The sequence below is a fragment of the Ipomoea nil genome, unplaced genomic scaffold (assembly GCF_001879475.1).
Source record: "Ipomoea nil cultivar Tokyo-kokei standard unplaced genomic scaffold, Asagao_1.1 scaffold2848, whole genome shotgun sequence".
In the NCBI taxonomy this organism is placed as follows: Eukaryota; Viridiplantae; Streptophyta; class Magnoliopsida; order Solanales; family Convolvulaceae; genus Ipomoea; species Ipomoea nil.
In genome coordinates, this window is record NW_017619276.1 from 106,891 (window position 1) to 130,863 (window position 23,973).

Here is a 23,973-nt window from a genome sequence, read left to right on the forward strand (position 1 = left end):
TTGTGCAATGTATTCCTTGCGAGCAGAGCATGAACATTTAGGTGGAGGATCCAACAGGTTTATTTCGTCCCAAAGCGCACTCAAATGATTATGATAATCTGCTATGGATGCATCACGTTCGGAAAAGGTTGCTATACGCTTTTCAAGATCATAGATGCGAGGTCCATTCGCGGTAGAAAATCGTTCTTGTAAATCTATCCAAGCGGAGTAGCGTCAGTGGCATATAGGACAGTGTTAGCCAGTGATGAGTGTATTGAATTGAGGATCCATGACATCACCATGTAGTTCACCCGATGCCAACGAGCGTGATCAGGATGGACAACATCTGGCATGAGAAGGGATCCGTCAACAAAACAAAATTTGTTGCGCCCTTTAAGGGCTATTGTCATCGCCCGTGCCCACGGATTTTAGTTATCAATGCCGGTGAGAACATTGCTAACGAGCGTGGTGCCCGTGCCATCAGAAGAGTGGAGATAATATGGATTTTCAGCGTCGAAAGGGATGATGACGAGTTGCTGCTGAATGGCAGAACCACTAGTATTGATGGTAGATTCATCTGTAGGTGTTGTTGTAGCCATCTTTAGAGACTAGAATAAAGTGCCAAAAGAAATCAACAAAGATGAATAAGCTTTAAAAAATAAAAACCTTCTGATACCATGTTATGTACGCAAGAATACATGAAGAAGGAGAAAAAAATATATTAATGGTGTATATTAACTTGCAGTGTAGTAAGGATTATATGACATATATACAACTACATTCTAACGGTAAAAAATAATAGAAAAGGTAGAAATGCATGTAATTAGGCTATTTACCTAAAAAGCTACATTAATAATATGGAAATAATATAACTAAATATATACATAATTAATATAGCAAATATTCTTCTACACTATCTTATCCTTTTCATGAAACCTTGTCAAGGTGATTCTTTAATTCCCCTGGCAAAATTGTGACAAAATGCTATATGACATATCATTGTACTGTGTACATAATGGTGTTTGTAATGTTTTGACTTCTTACTGAATAAATGAAATTTTATATCCTAAGTTATGTTGGAAATTTATATAGTAATGAAGATTAATATTTCAGATGTACTACCATGAAAGCTTAAAATAATATTTGGAGTTGGAGGAGTTATAAATATTATTTTAGTTTGGTAGAAAGTTAATTGGAGAATGAGTTTGTTGGAAGACTTTGTCTATTCTCCAACATTGGGGGATTATTCCCCAATATTGGGGGATTATTCCCCAATATAGGGGAATTGTTTGTTTCATTTGAAAAATGATTGCATAGCACATGAGCTTCCAATTTTCCCCAAACTTATATGCAAAAGTGTGCTAGAACATTATAATATATGTATTATAATAATTTGCACAGTTATTTGCATGTGGTTCACAACCTTACAAAGGTTCATAATTACATATATATTCATGTTGAACATGATTTATGTAATTAATATTCTCTTATGATAAATATATCATTTAAGATATATTTTATGGAAGATAAATTTTTAAAACTGCAGAAAACTTCCATGTAACTTCTCCAACAGTCATATTTTCATTTATAAATATTTTGGAGAAACATCTGAAGATAGAAATGCAATAAACTTGCATTAATGTGAGATATTTCACAGTACTACTTTTCTACAGGAAGTTCTTAAACAAAGCAACTTAAAAATTTCATCATCTTCTTGTATCCCATAAGATTGAATCTTGAACCTTGTTGCTTTATATGAGGAGATTTAAAGCTTATAGGAAAGTGATTACACGCCTGAAGATCTCGTTTCCTCACTTCCCTATCATCAAACACTCAATTTCTCGAACAATCTATAAGCTTTAAATTCTGTTTCTGAGGAAGGATGAGTTCTGGACTTCTGGACTTTGCAACCAACTTCCCTAAGTTTGTGCAGTTTGAAGGCGTGGGCTTCTGTAGGTGGCAGAAGAAGATGAAGTTCCTCCTTGCGGCTCTGAATGTGGCATACGTACTAAGTACCCCAAAGCCAGAGGAACGGGAAGATGAGAATCTCGAGGCAATTCGCCGGAGACTCAAATGGGAGAATGATGACCTTGCCTGCCGCGACCATATTCTGAACGGTATGTCGACACCCTCTTTGATATTTATCAGTATGAGGAATCCTCAAAGGACCTCTGCGATGTACTTGAAGCAAAGTACATATCTGAGGATACCTCCAGTAAGAAATTCCTGGTAAATGAGTTCAATGATTATAAAATGGTGGACAATCATCCAGTAATGGAACAATTCCATGAGATTGTCAGGATACTTGGGCAAATGAGGCAACATGATATGAATATGGATGATTCCATTGCCATTGCCAGCATCATTGATAAGTTGCCCCCTTCCTTGAAAAAGGTACAACTTACCTTAAAGCATAAAAATGAAGCTCTTACCATGGAACAGTTGGGGGTCGACCTTCGGGTTGAGGAGGGAATCAGACTGCAGGAAAGTAAGAATGCAGCTAGTGCAAAAGTCACCGGGGCTTCAGGTTCTGTCATAAACTATGTTGATGAAGGCAAATCAAGTGGGAACCATAAAGGGAAAGGGAAGCCGGGAAAGGCCAAAAATTCTTCAAAGTTTAAGAAGAAAGGAAAAAGGAAAAGGAAAAGCATCTGTTTCATGCTGGGTGTGCAACGGTCGACACTTTAAAAAAGACTGTGAAATTGGGAAGAAAAGAAAGGCACAAATGGAAGGTAAAATTTCTGGTGACTATGGCCAGGGAAGTGGCCAATGGAAATAAGGTAATATAATTAATCTTGTTTCTGATAGTACTGAAAATTTTATTGCTATGATATCTGAAATTTGTGTCATGCAGACTGATGACTCGTGGTGGGTTGACACTAGGGCAACCAGACATGTCTGCAACGATGTTAATCTTTACAAGATTTACAAAAGTCTGGAGGATGGTCCAAGCCTGTACATGGGAAATGATTCCATGGTGAAAGTCAAAGGGATTGGACAAGTTGAGTTGTTGCTTACTTCAGGAAAGAAATTGACACTCACAGATGTGTATCATGCCCCAGATGTTAGAAAAAATTTAGTTTTTGGCATTGTATTGAACAAGTGTGGTTTAAAACTTGTGTTTGAAACAGATAGATGTATTTTATCTAAGGCCGGTACTTTTGTAGGCCAAGGTTTCCTGTATAACAATATGTTTAAGTTGAATATTAATAATATTGTTGGTTCTGTGTATTCAGTTTGTTCATCTTCACTATGGCGTTTTCATTTATTTCATGTAAACTATGAACGTTTATCTGAGATGGCTAAAGATGGATTAATCCCATCATTTGATTTAAACATGGAACAATGTAGTGCATTTAAATAAAATAACTAGGAATCCTTTTCATAGTATAAAAAGAAATTCAATTTTACTTGAATTGGTGCACAATGACTCGTGTGATTTTCATAGCACCCCATCTTTGGGAAATAAAAAATATATAGTCACATTCATTGATGACTATTCAAGATATTGCTATGTATACCTCCTGCATTCTAAGGATGAAGCCTTCGAAAATTTTAAAATATTTAAATTGGAGGTAGAATTGCAAACTAGTCAGTTAGTAAAAATATTACGTACTGACAGAGGTGGTGAATATTATGATCCATTATTTTTCCAATATGTTGGTGTCATTCATGAGACCACAGCTCCTTATACACCACAACAAAATGGTGTAGCTGAAAGGAAAAATAGAGTACTCAAAGAAATGGTAAACTGCATGTTATCAGTTTCCGGTCTGAGTGAAGGTTTATGGGGAGAAGCCATGCTAACTGCATGTTATATTCTCAACAGAGTTCCTAACAAAATAAATAGGGTAACTCCCTATGAACTTTGGCACAAAAGAAAACCAAACTTGAATTATTTGAAAGTTTGGGGATGCAGGGCCGTGGTACGGTTGCCGAAACCTAAACGGAAGGCACTGGGAGAAAAAAGCATAGACTGTATTTTTATAGGATATGCAGAACACAGCAAAGCATACCGGTTCTATATTATAGAACCAAATGACTTTATTTCGGTTCATACCGTAATAGAGTCCCGAGATGCTATCTCTGATGAAAATCGTTTTTCATCAATAAATAGAACTAAGGATTTAATTTCTAGTTCTAGTGGGTCCAAAGTTGATCAAAAATATGATAATGCAGTTCCACAAGAACCTGAACTTAGAAAAAAGCAAAAGAGCAAGAAAGGAAAAATCATTTGGTGCTGATTTCCAAATGTATTTGATAGAAGGATCAAGGGAGTCTGTAGAGACTAAAGAATCTATATTATTTTAATATAGAGGATGATCCTAAGACTTTTGAGGAAGCCCTGAAATCTCAAGATGTTGCTTTCTGGAAAGAAGCAATAAATGATGAGATGGATTCTATAATGGGGAATAATACGTGGATTTTAACTAATCCACCGAATGATTGTAAACCGATAGGCTGCAAGTGGATTTTCTAAAAGAAAATGAAGGTTGATGGTACCATTGATAAATTTAAAGCCAGACTTATCGCACAGGGCTTTAAGCAGAAAGAAGGAGTTGACTTCTTTGGCACTTATGCTCCAGTAGCAAGAATACTAATATTAGATTGTTAATTTCCATTCCGGCTATACACAATCTAGTGGTTACCAAATGGATGTTAAGACAACATTTTTAAATGGTGAATTGGAGGAGGAGGTTTACATGAAGCAACCAGAAGGTTTCGTGGTTGCAGGCCAAGAAAATAAAGTTTGCAAATTGATTAAGTCACTTTATGACTTAAAACAAGCCCCTAAGCAATGACATGATCGGTTTGATCAAGTGGTGCTAGCTAATGGGTACAGAATAAATCAGTCTGATAAATGCATCTACAGCAAATTTAATAACCAAGGACAATGGGTTATTATTTGCTTATATGTAGATGACATGTTGATTTTTGATACAGATTTGGAAAAAGTTAAGGAAACTAAGGATTTTCTTAGTTCCAGTTTCTCCATGAAAGATTTAGGAGAAGCAGAAGTTTTTCTTGGAATAAGAATAATTAAACTTCAGGATGGTATAAGTTTAACACAATCTCATTACATTGAGAAGGTGTTAAAAAGATTTAATCACTTTAGTGGTTCCCCAGTTTCTACTCCAATGGATCCCTCATTGAAGTTAATACCAAATGAAGGTGATAGGATGCCCTATGTATGCAATGACAAGTACTCGGCCTGATATTGCTTTTGCAGTAGGGGAACTGAGTAGATACACTAGTAATCCTAGTGCAGTTCATTGGATGGCATTAAAAAGAATTTTAAAATATCTAAATAAAACCATCAATTATGGTTTAAAATATTCAAAAGATATTTCCATCCTTGAAGGATATTCTGATGCCAGTTGGATATCTAATCAGGAGGATAATTCCTCAACTACTGGATGGGTATTTCTGCTTGGAGGAGGTGCTATCTCCTTGGCTTCTAAAAAGCAAAGTTGTATTTCAGACTCAACTATGGCATATATATTTATTGCATTGGCAGCAGCATGCAAAGAAGCTGATTGGCTAAGGAATTTAATTCATGAAATTCCAGTTTGGCCAAAATCGATGTCACCTGTTTTAGTACATTGTGACAGCGCTACTATACTGGCCAAAGCATATAATAGTGTTTATAATGGCAAGTCAAGACACATAGGCTTGCGGCATAGCTATGTGAAAGAGCTCTTAAGTAATGGTGTTGTAGCACTAGACTTTGTACGGTCCCGGTTCAATCTAGCGGATCTGTTTACAAAAGCCTTGACTGGGACATGGTTTTAAAGACATCGGAAGGGATAGGTTTTAAACCTGTTGATAGTCAAGAGATGAATGAAAGCTCAACTCACGCATAAGTTATTACGTTAGGCCTTGAGTTCAATGTAGATGATTACTTCATTTATTGGCGGCTATTAGATATATAAAGCATTGAATTATTCTTGTAACTATATCCTGATGTGTAGGATATTTTATAGCTTATTACCTTTGTAAATATCTTGTGTAATTAATGAGATTAATTGTTTTTTTCCCTAATTTGGTATCAGATAGCGTTAGGACTCCTCAATCTACGCTTCTTCTTCGCATTTTTTCGTTCGCTTCTCTCCGATGGCGAACTCCTCCGAGCGAACGATTAGTAACACTGCTATTACTCTACCCACAGCCACTCCCAATCACCTACATTCAGCGCACCACTTCGTATCAATTAAGCTCACCACCCGCAACTTTCTTTTTTGGCGGACACAACTAGTCCCCTTCCTCCGCGGACAGGGTCTGTTGGGTATCAAGTACTATAATAAAAAGTATCCCTAAGGTAAGTACTTGGTCTGCATTGTAGTAGGGATGAGTTTTACTCTTAACTGATCTTTTGAAAAAATGCTTGGTGCAGGGCATGAAATAAAAGATTAGCCTATGTGAGCATGAAGTGTGGCCGCTTCAACAAGTTTGGGTTTAGCTTGGAAATGCTTATGAATGGATACGGACACAGGGCCTTTAATAATGTCAAGTTTTTGTTTTGAACTGTAGTTACTGTAAAACTCGTGTGTATTATATCTACGTTTCTTTAAAGAGACTGGGTGATTCAAGGTTCGTCCATCATTGCAATCCGAATTAATGTAACGCATATAATACTATGTGAAAGTTCAATCTCTAAGACACTTTCATTTATGCATGAGTTTTGGATTTATCTTGGTACAGTATTAATTTTTACTATATAAATAGAGGAGGAATGCTGGAAATTTATATAGTAATGAAGATTAATATTTCAGATGGACTACCATGAAAGCTTAAAATAATATTTGGAGTTGGAGGAGTTATAAATATTATTTTAGTTTGGTAGAAAGTTAATTTGAGAATCACTTTGTTGGAAGGCTTTGTCTATTCCCCAACATTGGGGGATTATTCCACAATATAGGGGAATTGTTTGTTTCATTTGAAAAATGATTGCACATCACATGAGCTTCCAATTTCCCAAACTTATATGCAAAAGTGTGCTAGAAAATTATAATATATATATATTATAATAATTTGCACAATTATTTGCATGCGGTTCACAACCTTACAAAAGGTTCATAATTACATATATATTCATGTTGAACATGATTTATGTAATTAATATTCTCTTATGATAAATATATCATTTAAGATATATTTTATGGAAGATAAATTTTTAAAACTGCACAAAACTTCCATGTAACTTCTACAACCGTCATATTTTCATTTATAAATATTTTGGAGAAACATCTGAAGATAGAAATGCAATAAACTTGCATTAATGTGAGATATTTCACAGTACTACTTTTCTACCGGAAGTTCTTAAACAAAGCAACTTAAGAATTTCATCATCTTCTTGTATCCCATAAGATTGAATCTTGAACCTTGTTGCTTTATATGAGGGAGATTTAAAGCTTATAGAAAAGTGATTACACGCCTGAAGATCTCGTTTCCTCACTTCCCTATCATCAAACACTCAATTTCTCGAACAAGTTACATGTTTTTTTGCCATCTATTCTAGTCTAGTATATACAGTTAAAAAGTGATTCTGAGAAACATTAGTTCACAAAGTAATTTTAGTGACCCTTTACCTCATTTTGTAGTCCTGGAGGAAAACCTGTTCTGGAATATCAACTTTCTGAAGTTGCGTAGAGCTCATTTTTCTGATTCCCCATTGTTTTTTAATCGACTAGGCCTTGAGGTCGCATGAGTTTTAAAATCGTTAACGAAGTAGCCTGTAAATGTGAGTTAAACAAGGAGATGGGAGTTTTTACAGCTTTTTCAGGTATAATAATCGGTTTATACTCCTAATGTGATGATGATTTTGAGAAATCTTTGTGATGGTGAATATATATGATGGATGTGATACAATTTTTTACATAGTGAAAGGTAAACTATCACTTCATTCACAAAAATATCATCAACTTGCTAAGATTAAACACCAAGTGGTTGGACTTAAATATTACAAGGATCAAGGTTACAATTTGACTACACTTAAACATTACGTCTGTATAGTTTCTTAATTTGGAATATAGTTGTGAATGATAGATTGTTTCAAAATATTTGCTTAACTTTATTGGTCTTGTTTTATTTATTTTTTATTTTTTATTTTTTTTTATTTTTTTTGGTATACATTAGCTCATAGCCAATATCTTTTCTTACATGACCACTTACCATAATGGAATGTAACGTTTTATCCGTTACTATTATTATAACATTAGGATAAGTTATGATTTATTCAGTGTTTGATATGTGGTGCAACACTAATAACCTAATAGCTAGACTACTGTTATGATTAGAAGTCTAGTTAGGCATTAGGAGACCTAAAGACATACAACCACAATGATGGCCAGTGGTTATATAAGGTCACTAGTCCTCTCACTGCTCACATTACATACCTCATACACCATCTAGAGAGAGCTGAGTAAAGTGAGAGACGAAGTACTCATTATCGGTGCAGCAGTTCGGATCGCTCAACCGTCTCAAGAACTGTGGCTGGAGGTTAGTCGGTCCTGTTATCACATATTATATGATGCATGTGATATATTTAGTCTAACAGTTGGTATCGGTCGCCATAAATAATCTCTGCCTGGTTCTTTTTAATTGCATATAATTTTTTGAATATGTTGTATACTTTGTATAATTGAGATACATATTTAAATATTTGTATGCAATTGTATGTCTGGGCTGCTGGAAATTAAGTTTATTCCGCATTAAGAAACAAAAAAAAAATTAAATTGGATAATTAATTTTTTGTTTGGCCTCTTCGCTGCTTCGCCGAAAATTTCTTTTTGGCCTTTGCGCTGCTGCTAGGCTAAACGTAGGGAAGATGATGTATGGAGATGAATGATGATTTAAGGTTTGGGCCGGGTTTGGCCTAATTGGGTCAGACTTGGGCTCCTATTAAAAAATAATAGTAATGAAAATTAAATTTGGGCCTGTTTTGGTTTTGGGCGAAACCTGAATTGATATTTAGATTACATCAATTCAGAGTAGTTATGCTGTGCATCCGTATGCACCATGCATGGTGTATACGGATGCAAAAACGACGTCGTTTTATTAAAAACGCGCGTCTCCCCTTAAAAAAAAATTCAGGTTCGATTCCCAGCAACAACATTATGTTGTTCATTCATTCTGGAATTTTAGTTCATAGGTTATGGAATGAGTTAATACCATCTGAGGTCCTCCGAGTATATTGGTTTTGCCACGTTTAGTCCTAAACTTTCAAATTGACCATCTGTGGTCCTTCGACTTTCAAATTTAACCATTCGTGGTCCAAGTTAACCATCTATGGTCCTTCAAGTTTTGAAATTTAACCAGTCGTGGTCCTCTTAAAAGGACCATGGTTGGTTAAAATTTAATAGTTGAAGGACCATGGGTGGTTAACTTGGACCACGGATGGTTAAATTTGAAAGTCGAAGGACCACAGATGGTCAATTTGAAAGTTTAGGACTAAACGTGGCAAAACCACTATACTCGGAGGACCTCGGATGGTAATAACTCGTTATGGAATTATAGTTCATCGATTCTGGAATTGTAGTTCATCGATTCTGGAATTGTAGTTCATCGATTCTGAAATTTTAGTTCATAGATTCTGGAATTTTTAGTTCATAGATTAGATTTTGGAATTTTAGTTCATAGATTCTGGAATAATAGTTCATCGATTCTGTAATTTTAGTTCATATGTTGTTGCTGGGAATCGAACCTGAATTATTTTTTTTTAAGGGGAGACACACGTTTTTAATAAAACGACTTGGTTTTTGCATCCGTATGCACCATGCATGGTGCATACGGATGCACAGCATAATTTGCCATTAATTCATTCAGTTTAAGATCTTCATCATATATAGACTTCTTCTAAATTAATTATCCAATTGAAAATTTTTTTATTAAGTCTATTATTAAATTATTATTCAACTTTGAATAATTATTCAGTTTTAATTTTTCAGTTGAATTTTAATTTAATATTGTTTTTCAGTTTAAATTGTATTAAGTGTTGCAATTTAATTGTGGAGTATTTGTGCGTAATGTGCATAATCTGAGCATGCTATTCATCTCTTTATTGAAATAATTATTTGACTGTTATAATTATGCCTGTAGAGAAGCATGTTCATTAAGAAAAATTTAGAACCTTTTAGGTCTGAATTTATATGCTATGCATGATTTAGTGCCTTTTAGGTGAATTAGTGCCTTTCAGGTAAGATTATGCATATTATTACTTACTCTTTAGTTATTACTCCACTCGTGTTTTATAAAGTTCCTAAAGCACATAAAGTACATAAACAATTCTTCGTAGTTTACCCTATTCAAAGCCTTATCCATAGGTGAAACTACACTCTTTAGATCTCTCAAACGATTTTACTTCAAAAATGAGAACGCATGAATTAGGGAATTTTCTTGGGGGGGGGGGGGGTATACTAGTTCTATGCCCCTAGCTTAAAAGCCTTGTTGCTACTAGTCCCCTTGCGACACTACTCTGTCTAAGGAGTTGGTTTTTAACCGAGCTACGTCTCGACCAACTTTCCTGGGAGTATACCTAAGGATTGTCTATCATATTTTGGTTTAATCTGTTTGTTTATTAGGCTTTCTTGCTAATGTGATTATGTTGTTTGGTCAATTAAAGAGTAGCCACAACATCTTTAATTTACCAAAATTACATATTAAGTTTTACTCATATAAAGTTAAAGGCAAGCATATTGTAGTTAATTCTGTGTGCATGATATGGATAAATTTAGCCCACAGGAAATTTTGTTATATTTGTAGGGTTAATTAGGATGAAATACCATACTATGATCATAATTTGCCCACAGGGATTATGTATCGGCATATAGTTTTGGTAGTTTTGTCATTAAGGGTGGAAAAACTAAAATCGCACCCATTTCGTTTCCACCATTTGGTTTTGGTAGATTCATTATGCGTAAAAATTTAGCCCACAGGAAATTTTTATGGCATCTGAATTTATCTTTTTGCATAATTTTACTTTGGTAATATTATGTACTTCAGTATCTCTCTCTAATTTTGTGCCTCGAAAAATTCTAACCAAGCTTTCAATTTTCTTTTACAGTCACTATTCCAATCACTCAATCAATAACTATTGATATTCCTATCCTTAATGATGATAATCACAAAGAGTGGAAAGACGATGTTCTATTGAATTTGGGAATATTAGGGTTTGGATTATGCTATTCGCAATGAGAAGCCTCCTGAGCTTATTGCGGAAAACACTGAGGAACAGAAAACGCTATACGAGCGATGGGCAACAGCCAATCGCTTGGGCGTATTCCTCATTAAGTCAAAAATTGTCAGAGAGATTCGTGGTCCCGTTGATGTAGCAAAAATAAGATGTGAGCTCGGGTGTGAAATATCGTCCTCAGGGGATTGGGGGATATGGCACGCAATATGCAATCACAATAAACTAGGCACTAGCATAAGGAAATAAACAAGAAGCTAAGCAAACTACAAGTTTAAGGAAATGATAAGACTAACACATATTCACAAAGATAAACACAAAATAAAGAGATAGGACTCAAGCTAGGGAGCATTATCATCTAGATGATTTAACAACCTAAGGGATTAGGGATAACAAGTAACCAAGGAATCAAGCGCGAATGCACGTAGGTATCCTAGTCTATGAACCATTCTCGTGATTAATAAACAAGGATTATGACAAGGAAGAAATCGGAGGAAGAAATCGGATCTATGCAAGGGGTGGCTTGGATTCATCACCCAAGTCTCATTGAGGCAAGGAATCCTCCAAAAACAAGCTAATGAATGTGTACATTAAACATTAACAAGATATAAATATAAAACCTTCACAAACACATGAACCCTAGGTTGGAGTTCTTCCCCTTTTTTGCAATAATCACAAATCAAACATCAAGATAGATAATACAACCCTAACTCAAGTCCATAAACTAACTACTCATGATTCAATAGCATAAAGAACACAAAAACATAAATATAAAGCATAAACATTGCAAAATAAAGAGATAAAAGAGAGAAGAAAACTTCACTAAGAAATGGATGGTAAATCTTGGAGTCCAAGTGTTGAATCCTTGATTACAAGCTTGAAATATGTTAAGAAATCTAAATCTAAACCTAATCTAACACTACAATATGAAAGGAAGGGAAAGAGAGAAGCTAGGGCTCAACCATGGATCAAAACCGAGCTAAAATGAGTGAAAAACGCAGTATATAAAGTTGCAGAGGGCTGGCCACGGGTGTGGCCATGCCCTTGGCCACACCTGTGGCCAGAAAGGCAGTTTACACTGCCCAGTGGCCATGGGTGTGGCCACGGGCGTGGCCAGACCCGTGGCCACAAGGCAGTGTGCACTGCCTGTGCACTGAGTCTGTATTCTAGGTCATTTTTCACCCTCTAAACGTTTGAATTAGCATTTGGTGCTTGAATAAACGTTGTAGCCCTTCAGGTTTTCTTTCCAATGGAGCAAGAATCACTTTATTTGGACATTCCTTGGTTGAGATATGGTCCAAAAACCAAACAGTGGTCAGTTTTGAATTGTAAGTTTGGAACTTCAACTTCAAGGATAATTTCGACCCCTGTGGCTTCCTTTTTAGGCTTTTATCTCTGAATATGAGTTGTAGCTCTTTGAGTCTTCTTTCTAATGGGTCAAGAATCACATAAATTGAATATTTCTAGACCAATATATGCCTCAAAAACAGAACAGTGGCCAAACCATGCGAGAATTTCAACTTGTTGACACTTGTTCCACTTTTGCCTTTGGTTTAATTTGTCCATATGATCAACACCATTGAAAACATCACTCTTTGGCTCCTTTGGAAGTGTTGCATCCATCTCCTTAGCTTCACATTGGCTCCCCTCGACTCCAAATGCATCCAACATGATCTAAAATCCTTCATTTCTACTCAAAGATAATGAATTGTGCATAAAGGATCAAATGAACATATAAAGATCATTTTGAACAACATTGTGACACTTCATATGAAAAACAAGGCTAAATATGGGGTAGACATGGGTATAAATATGAACAATTATGCACTTATCAACTCCCCCACACTTAAACATTTGCTTGTCCTCAAGCAAAAACAAGAAGTAAATCACCATCCTTGCAATGAAATTGATCACACTCCCACTTTGCACAACCTTTCAAACTACAATCCAACTTGTTACAAAACAACTTGTTTCAAGAATCATTTTACACTACAAGAAAAATGCACATAGACAACACTAGAAAGACAACAGTTTTTAAGAAAAGTGTTGTCTTTTGTATAAAAGACAACAGTTTGGTCCAAAACCGTTGTCTTTGATGCAACACTTTTGTCAAAGACAACGGTTTTTACTTAACCGTTGTTATAAGTGTGTTGTCTTTGTGCATTTTGTGAAAAGACAACACCACAACGACAACGGTTTTTAAAAACCGTTGTCTATGTGCGTTTTTTTTTTTAAATAAGACAACGGTTTTTTTAACTGTTGTCGTTGGTGTGTTGTCTTTAAGCGGACTGGAATACACAACACTAGAAAGACAACGGTTGTAAACAACCGTTGTCTTTGTGCGCTCTTTTTTAAAAAATAGACAACGGTTTTATTTAACCGTTGTCGTTGGTGTGTTGTCGTTAAGCGCACTCGAATACACAACACTAAAACGACAACGGTTTTATATAACCGTTGTCTTTGCATGTTCTTTATTTGTTTAAGACAACGGTTTTGTTTAACCGTTGTCTTTGATATGTTGTCTTTAAGTGTATTTGAATACACAACACTATAAAGACAACGGTTTTAAAAAACCGTTGTCGTTGCGCATCATTATTTAACATGTATATAAAATAAAAACAAAGATGTTAACTAGAAGAATTGAACCTATGACCTCATGCTTAACAAATACAAGGTTTTACCAACTACACAACACAAACTTTAATATCTAAGGGTGCAACATTTGGTATATAACTGGGTTTCTTCTGTGTTGTTTGTGAAAACCAAGACAACAATTTTAGATGATAGTTGAAAAATTCCCCCCAAGAAGAATAAAACCTGAGACCTCTAGCATAATAAACTAAGCTAAACCCACCAAGCCACAACAACACTTATGTATTTAAGCGCAACATCTAGTATATTACCAAAATAGTTCTATTTTCGTTCATATTTAAATATAAAATTATTCACCAAAATTTCAAAGTAAATTCATTAAAGTTTTATTTTCAATTATATTACAATAAAGGCCAATCTATGAATTCAAAATAATAATAATAATTATCAAGTATAAAAAACAGTACGGGGTGGTGTTCATAATGGTGCGGTATATATGATGAGTATTGGTTTAGGGCGGTATATATGATAGGGGACGGGGTTGGTAATCGACTATTCCGGCAAGCGCATGACTAACAAGGTTAGCTATATGTTGGTAATTGACGCTTACGGCTAGCGCATGACTAACAAGCTAAGGTTAGCTATGTGTTGGTAATCGACCCTTCCGGCTAGCGCATGACTAACAAGGTCGAAACTGTTGGTAATCGACCCCTCCAACATGCCTGGAACACGTTGCGAATGGATATGAAAGAGTAGTTTATCGATGCCGTACAGTTTGCTATATCCCATTTCTTTTGCCGCGATCTTAATTAATTAGCTCTATGTTCATAATTACCAAACTATATATTCATAATTTTTGAATTGAAATGCATATTCATAATGATTGAATAACTCTGATCAATATTCACAATTACAGAACTTTGTGGTTATAATTTGCGATGTTCATATTCCCAAGTGTTTATAACTATACATTTTAGAAATTGTGAATCAACAATACAGATTATGAATATGCAGTATAGAAATTATGAATTTATTATATAGAAATTATTAATATATACAACTGTATTTAAATTAGAAATATACTATATAGAAATTATGAATCTACATTATAGAAATCTATAAATTTCGTGTTCTGTACCTACTTTAACCCAGTTTTATTTTAATTGACCGGATCGGATGTAGCGACTCGAATAATTAAACTAATATTTTGTTAAGAAATTTCCCTCTAATTAAGCTATCTAAGACAAATTAAAATTTTCCCCTAAGTCAAAATTTCCCTCTAAGACAAAATTGGGATTTTTTTGTCTTCCCTCTCCTTCAGACCTTGTTCGCCGACCGTCAGTCTCCGCTAATAGCTCGTCCGTGTCGGGGGGGTTTCTGCCGGCTTCAACAACACCAACGACACAGCTCGTCCGTAGGTCTTCGCAGCCATCTCCGCCGACCGCCACTAGACATCTCCGCCGACCGTGTACCGCCGCCGCGTCCAAGCTTCGCACCGTCGCCAAAGCCCAACCTCTTCCGCCATCGCCGCCGCCATCCTGTGTCGCCGTCGGTCCAGCTGCCGCCGCCGTGAGGTATCCAAGTTATTTTAAGGTAATAATCTGTCAACTTTATCCAAGCTAGGTCTGATTGTATCAATGTGTGTATCAATACAGTATTTGTTTTTTTTGTGTGAAAATATGATAAAAATTTAAATTATGATCTCTGGGTGTGATTATTGTTTTCAATCTACTTTTGCATAAGAAAGAAGTTGTAGCTTTGTCAATGTGTGTATCAATACAGTAGTTGCTTACTGCATAACTTCTAAATAATTAAATAAATTACTTACTGCTTAGTGAGTTAGTGTAGGCTGTGTAGTAGATTGCTTCATCACATATTAGTGAATTTATGGATTGTTAAACATTTAATTTTTAATACTTTGCACATTGGCAGTGAGCAGTGAGCTCATTTAGACTTTGGAGCATATTTTAAATTATGAACTATTATTAGATGTTGCTGCACAATATGTTGAAGGATGGGATTGGATTACTCCAATCAGGTGAACAAGTGTTCTGTTACTGACATTTGCAATTCATACTGATTATTCTCTCTCTGTTTTATGTGTGTGTTTGAACTTTTTGAGCAGATGTTCTTGTTTCCATGGTTAGATGACTCTGAATTTATTGGAATAGTCATTTCCAATAGTTAGATTCCCTTAGGCAACAGGTCACACACCCATAGACTTTGGTGCCTCCTACTCTGATGCTGCTGTGCCAAAAAAAAAAAAAAAAAACAAAAGGAATAGTCCCATTTTATGGAATAGTCCTTTCCAAGGGACAGCTTAGGCCATTTCCTATAGGAAGCCAATTTTTTTGTTAAAACAAGAGAATCAAGCGTGCACTTGTAGAAAGAAAGATTTGTAACTCTTTCACTGAGTCTCACTATTAGCAGTTCATGCTCTCTACAGAGCATTTAAATTCCATAATTTTGTTTTACTATAAATACTTTCACAGGGCATATGGATGGTGTTTGAGCAGAGTTGGTAAAATAACAGTATAACTTTTCTGGAGCTTTCAGATAAGGTCTTCTTTTTAAATTTGTTGGGATATTAGTGACTCACTTGCTCTTAAGATCAGTGATTCACTATGTTGGTTTTATTCTCTCTTTCCTGTCTACTAGACTCTGCGGGAACAATAAACTGAACTTGTTTTAACTAGTAATTTGTTTTTAGTGTTAATTTTGAAATCTTTATGTGCTTGTCTATGAACGAATATTGTTATTCTGCAACTGCAAATTCTGCAGCAGATCAGCTCTTATGGTGATGATAGTAATAACACAAAGGAAAAGGCAAAACATGTAATGTTATATGTGAGTTGTAGTGATGATGTTAGTTTTTTTTTTTTTTTTTTTTTATAGTAATTTTGTACTATTTGGGGTGGGAGAATGTCTGGTGGGTACTGACCGGGAAAATGAAATCTTGCATGCAATTTGCATCCTAGATTCTTGTTTTTACACACACATACATGTCAATTATATGAAGGGCTATTAAAATGGTTCATGCATCCACTACGAATGCAAAGAAAGGACGCAGTAAAACTGCTTGAGAAATTGTCAAGGTAATTTCATATTTTTAACTATATAAGTGTTTGTATATAGCTAAATTGTAATGCAAATATTATTTAACATTTGTAGGCTCCTCGTCAACCGGATAGTAACCAATGCGGTTTCTTTGTCATGGCGTACATGAAAAGTTTAATTGAGAATATGCCAGACTTCGATGATAAAAATTCTGTTCAAGCACTGGTATTACATTACATTTCTACTCTCTCTTCCCTATTTCTCGCTGTTATTTAATTGCAGAATGGTTCTAGGTTTTTAATGCTTTGTTAGCTTGGGTTTAAGCCTCTCTCTTTTTCACTTGATTTGGACAGTTATTGATGATAAATTTGATTTTTATTTTTTATTTTTTAGAATAAGTTTGTTGCTCTGAAATTTGGGTGTAGAATGCGTGTGAAAGCTCGAAATTTTGGGCATTTTAGTGCTTGATGTTTTGTAATTAATAAGGGATTTCTTTGTCGTTTGTGTTTAAATTTCATGCATTATATTCTCATGAGATTTTATCTGAATTGTTTATCAAATTTGGGTGTCTAGTAATCTCCCTAAGACTTGAAGGCTAAGACAGTGTGTTTCTTTACTTGTTGGCTACACTTGTTATGATTCTCTTTAGGGAACTCATTATCTTGTTATGAACAGCTTGAGTATGAATGTGGTGAGAGTAAGAGGGCAGTTTCATTTCATTGCAAATTATTTATATCTATACTAATTTATTTTCTTACTTTTTACATGTAGTTTCAACAAGTTGATTATGACAAAGAGGTTATTGATCTGGTGCGATCTGAATGGGCCGATATTCTATCAAGTCATATAGAGTAGGTATGATTTGGTCATTCGAACGTTGTGATCATCTGGACTTGAATTGGTTCGGGGAATTGTTGTAGTAGTATTATGACTTGGATGATAATTAGAATTGGTCATGGAAGTCTTTTGACTTGTTATTTTGAACCTTATTAGCTTGTGCACAATTATGTAACTACACTTTGCAACATATGGTGAATGGATAAATTGTTTTTTTATACGATTATAATTTAAGCAGGTGAAAAATGGTTAAAAACCGTTGTCTATTTTACAATAGACAACAGTTAGAAACCGTAGACTTTTCTACAAAAGACAACAGTTTATGGGTGTTTCAACAACACCCAATAGACAACGGTTTATAACTGTTGTCTTTTAAAGAAAAGACAACAGTTAAAAACCGTTGTCTATGTACGTGACTTTTAACAACACTGGTTTCAACAACGCTTAATAGACAACGGTTAAAAAACCGTTGTCATTGGTAGAAAAGACAACGGTTAATAACCGTTGTCTATTGCGTGACTTTTAACAACACCGGTTTCAACAACACTTAATAGACAACGGTTAAAAAACCGTTGTCGTTGGTAGAAAAGACAACGGTTAATAACCGTTGTCTATTGCGTGACTTTTAACAACACTGGTTTCAACAACACTTAATAGACAACGGTTAAAAAACCGTTGTCGTTGGTAGAAAAGACAACAGTTAATAACCGTTGTCTATTGCATGACTTTTAACAACACCAGTTTCAACAACACTTAATAGACAACGGTTAAAAAACCGTTGTTGTTGGTAGAAAAGACAACGGTTATTAACCGTTGTCTATGCGCAGGACCTACAACAACACCGGCTTCAACAACACTTAATAGACAACGGTTATAAAACCGTTGTCGTTGGTAGAAAAGACAACGGTTAAAAAACCGTTGTCTATGCACAGGACCTACAACAACACCGGCTTCAACAACAGAAAGTATACCCCTACGACAACGGTTAATAACCGTTGTCTATGTGCATTTTTCTTGTAGTGTTAGCCTTCCATACAAGTTCAATTCTCAAGCCAATAACCAAGCACCAAAATTATTTAAGTGTGTGATGATCAAGTGTGCACAAATGCTAAGTTGAGATTATGCAAAACTTGGCTTTGAATGAGATTCCATAGGCTTGCCCTTCATACTCCCACTAGTTCAACTCCAAGATTGCATGCTAAGATCAAGTAGGTCTTTATTAGGCTTGTAATGGGGCTAAGGGTGAATGGCTAATAATGAAGGGGTTTGGAAATAAACAAAGGAGAGAATTTCATATTTATTCACAATTGAGGCTAGAAGAGATATGACATCTATAAACTAAGGAGCAATTTACAATGAAACACAAAGCAACACTCTAAAGAGGTGGGGGTTGAGTACAACTTTCAACACAAACTAGAATCAAGATTCAAACTTTTATTCTTCTTCCTTTTCTTTTCATTTTTCTCATTTCATCTCTTTTTGAAGACTTTTTTCTGAATTTCCTCATCATTTTTTTTCTTTTTTTTTCAGAACAATAAACAAACTTATTCCATGAACCAATACCCCCACACTTAGACAAAATTATCAAGAGGATTGCTAACAAAACAAGCTCCAATAAAGATCTCTTCAAAGAAAAAGAATAAATGCTCTATTCTCTCAAGGGTGGAGGGAAACATTTTGACTAGGGGTTAAGGGTTAAATGATGAGGGTTAACACAAGGAAAAACTATCAAAATGAAGGGACAAGTGCTTAGCACTTATTAAACAAACACAAAAGGCTCAACGAGGACAACTAGCGGTAAACACGTGTAAAGGTTAGGCTTGAAAGGCTCGGGCTAAACAAAAATGGCCTAAATCATTTCAAAACATGCAAAACTTTAGACTTCACACAAGGAGTAATGAGGCAAGTTCTAGCAAAACAACCATGACCGGAATCTCACATAAGCCTTCACTAACAATGTATAACACACAAGATCCAGAATTGATTCAATTATTAAGTGGTTAACAATGCTATTGGCAAGAGAATAGATCAATCATGTATTACCCCTTGGCTCATCAATGACAAGTTGAATTGCAACAAGTTCCACCAAAACAAACCACAAACCAACAAAGAGGGAGTAATCACAACTTCAAGCAAGGAAAGACAATTTACCAAACATTATGCACAAAGAGTCATCCAAGCAAAGTTTCAAAAATTTCAATTTTTTTTTTTAGAAAACACCCAAATTATCCCCTCCCCCACACTTAAAGGCTACATCGTCCTCGATGCGAAAGAAAACAAAGCACAAGGGGGGAAAGGGTGGCACAATAAGCACAAGGAGCACAATCTCTACTAACTACACCAAGTAAAGCACTATACACAATTAAAGAAAGTAGAGAAGGTAGATGAGAATCCCTTAATGAATCTTCTAGTACCAAAAAAATCATAATGAAGCCTTCTTGGAATTGAGCATACTCCTTGGTGTCACTCCTAGAGTCAAGAGAATATATACATGAAAGCACAAGTGAAAGCATGATATATCAAAAATAAAAATGTAAAGAAAAATAAAGAAGAAAGAAAAGTGCAATAAAATGAAAGATAACATGGGGTGCCTTCCATGAAGCGCTAAGTTTAATGTCGCTAGCTTGACTCAACCTCTCAAGGAACTATCCATGCATGATTGGATGAAGATGAGTTTCTTTTCTCCATCCACTTTCTCTTCAATGAATGTCCTTAAATGTCGGACATTAAGGAACTTCTTTAAGCTCAAAAGTAACATATTCTCCTCAAAGAAATTGCAATGATCAACTTCCAAGAATATGCTCTCTTCTTCAATCATCATCTCTTTTTCTTCAACATTTTCTTCCAAATAGCACTTCAAGTGGTGGCCATCAATATGCTCTCTTAAGCTCAACATCACCACTTCAAAGCTTAAGAAATAATGTTCATCCAAATCAAACTTCAAGCATGCCCCTTCCTCAAATCCATTTTTAATCCACAAATCAAATGATGTCTTCTTTCTAAACCTTGGATCATGATAATACTCAAGAGCTTGATCATTCTCTTTAGTTCCACACCTTTTCTCTTCTGGACATTTCCCATCTTGAATAAGCAAGAAGAACCTTGGGACTTTGACATTCACCAATAAGAATTTGGAGTCCTTAAATATGAATATCGGCCAATGTGGGCCAATACTCTCAAAACCCTTAACTCCTCCCGGTTCCCAAACTCTTCTAAAATTCTCAACATGCTCCATTAAAGGGAGTTCCTCATTTAAGTCTTGTGTTCTCCCAACTACATTTTCCTTCAAATTCTCTTCAAATGGACAACTTTCAATGTGATCATTGTCACCAACTTCCATATTGTCTTTCCTTTATTCCTCAACACTCTCATCTTTTGTTTCTTCCTCAACACCATCATTTTCTTGAACTTCTTCAATTGGACCATCTTGTAGTTGCTCCTTATCACCATTTCCTTGCAAGTTTACACTTTCTCCCCAACTTGGTGTTTCCATCTCAATGCACTCATCATAAACCTCATCATCTTCATCTTTATCTTTGAGATCCTCACCTATCTTCTCATTTGCTTTAACCACAAGACCTTCATTTGGCAAGAACAACTCTTGTAGAACATCTACATTGGAAGACAATTCTTGAACGGGTTCTTGAGTTGATATACCTTGTATTTGAGCCATCATGTTGTCTAGTAGAACTTGTTGTTCATTCATTTGCTTAAGCATGTTGGCCATCATAAACTTCATCTCCGGATCTTGATCAAATGGTTTGAATTCTTGTTGAGGTTCTTGATAGAGTGGTTCTTGAGGTTCCCATTGATTATTGGCATATTCATCCTCACTTGGTCGCATTGGACAGCCCTCATCCTCAATGTCCTCATCGGGTACAATAGTGACTCCCCAACGCCTAGCCAATGCTAAGTTCTCCTCATCTAATTCATACTTTCCAACACTTGGTGAATGGGTGTGAAGATCATATGGGGGTTGAGTGCCTTGGGGGTATGGTGTGTAATGAATGGGTGAAGGGTATGGATTTGGAGAGTAATCTTGTGGTGGGAAAGGATGTTGAGGTGGATAGTAGTCTTGTGAAAATTGAGGGTGTTGATCATAGAAAGCATATTGGGGATCCTGGTATTGTTGAGGATATGGATTATGGTATGGAGGTTGGGAATGGCAAGGTAAGTCTTGGTAGGATTGTGGTGGGTAAGGATCTTGAAATTGAGCATCATGGAAGCTATTTGGAGGAGGGGTTTGAGTTGTACAAGGACTAATGGATGGGGCATTGTAGTATCCTTGTTGAGGCATGTAGTCTCCATAACCCCCATAAGATTGAGAGTTATAATACCCTCTTTGGTCCATCTTGCTAAATCTCTTTCAATCAAACCAAATGAAGTAAACTTGACAAGAGAATAAGAAAATAAAAACAAAACTTAGTCTCCTAAGATTCCCTAAACTCTAATGCTAGTAAAACAAGCAATCACATAGAACCACCAAATTGCCAATCCCCGGCAACGGCGCCAATTTTTGATGTAGCAAAAATAAGATGTGAGCTCGGGTATGAAATATCGTCCTCAGGGGATTGGGGAATATGGCACGCAATATGCAATCACAATAAACTAGGCACTAGCATAAGGAAATCAACAAGAAGCTAAGCAAACTACAAGTTTAAGGAAATGATAAGACTAACACATATACACAAAGATAAACACAAAATAAAGAGATAGGACTCAAGCTAGGGAGCATTATCATCTAGATGATTTAACAACCTAAGGGATTAGAGAGAACAAGTAACCAAGGAATCAAGCACGAATGCACGTAGGTATCCTAGTCTATGAACCATTCTCGTGATTAATAAACAAGGATTATGACAAGGAAATGCCGCACTTTCGTGGTGAATCAATTCCAAGTCTATCAAGCACACAAAGCATCTAAAGCCCCCAATTTCCCCTATTTTCGGAGGAAGAAATCGGATCTATGCAAGGGGTGGCTTGGATTCATCACCCAAGTCTCATTGAGGCAAGGAATCCTCCAAAAACAAGCTAATGAATGTGTACATTAAACATTAACAAGATATAAATACAAAACCTTCACAAACACATGAACCCTAGGTTGGAGTTCTTCCCCTTTTTTGCAATAATCACAAATCAAACATCAAGATAGATAATACAACCCTAACTCAAGTCCATAAACTAGCTACTCATGATTCAATAGCATAAAGAACACAAAAACATAAATATAAAGCATAAACATTGCAAAATAAAGAGATAAAACAGAGAAGAAAACTTCACTAAGAAATGGATGGTAAATCTTGGAATCCAAGTGTTGAATCCTTGATTACAAGCTTGAAATATGTTAAGAAACCTAAATCTAAACCTAATCTAACACTACAATATGAAAGGAAGGGAAAGAGAGAAGCTAGGGCTCAACCATGGGTCAAAACCGAGCTAAAATGAGTGAAAAACGCAGTATATAAAGTTGCAGAGGGCTGGCCACGGGTGTGGCCACGCCCTTGGCCACACCTGTGGCCAGAAAGGCAGTTTACACTGCCCAGTGGCCACGGGCGTGGCCAGACCCGTGGCCACAAGGCAGTGTGCACTGCCTGTGCACTGAGTCTGTATTCTAGGTCATTTTTCACTCTCTAAACGTTTGAATTAGCATTTGGTGCTTGAATAAACGTTGTATCCCTTCAGGTTATCTTTTCAATGGAGCAAGAATCACTTCATTTGGACATTCCTAGGCTGTGATATGGTCCAAAAACCAAACATTGGTCAGTTTTGAATTATAAGTTTGGAACTTCAACTTCAAGGATAATTTTGACCCCTGTGGCTTCCTTTTTAGGCTTTGATGTCTGAATATGAGTTGTAGCTCTTTGAGTCTTCTTTCCAATGGGACAAGAATCACATAAATTGGATATTTCTAGACCGAGATATGCCCCAAAAACAGAACAGTGGCCAAACCATGCGAGAATTTCAACTTGTTGACACTTGTTCCACTTTTGCCTTTGGTTTAATTTGTCCATATGATCAACACCATTGAAAACATCACTCTTTGGCTCCTTTGGAAGTGTTGCATCCATCTTCTTAGCTTCACATTGGCTCCCATCGACTCCAAATGCATCCAACATGATCTAAAATCCTTCATTTCTACTCAAAGATAATGAATTGTGCATAATGGATCAAATGAACAAATAAAGATCATTTTGAACAACATTGTGACACTTCATAAGAAAAACCAGGCTAAATATGGGGTAGACATGGGTATAAATATGTACAATTATGCACTTATCACCCGTCGATTAAATTGAGGACATTAAGCCATTACTCAAGAC

At 35.8% G+C, this 23,973-nt stretch overlaps 1 long non-coding RNA gene across 1 annotated transcript; it reads left to right on the forward strand.

The window, feature by feature from the left end:
* Positions 1 to 11,608: 11,608 nt before the first annotated feature.
* Positions 11,609 to 21,178, forward strand: LOC109160472. The gene is made up of 3 exons (XR_002050747.1): positions 11,609 to 11,620; positions 20,031 to 20,033; positions 21,087 to 21,178. It is a non-coding gene; the product is annotated as an uncharacterized LOC109160472 (long non-coding RNA).
* The last annotated feature ends 2,795 nt before the right edge of the window (positions 21,179 to 23,973 follow it).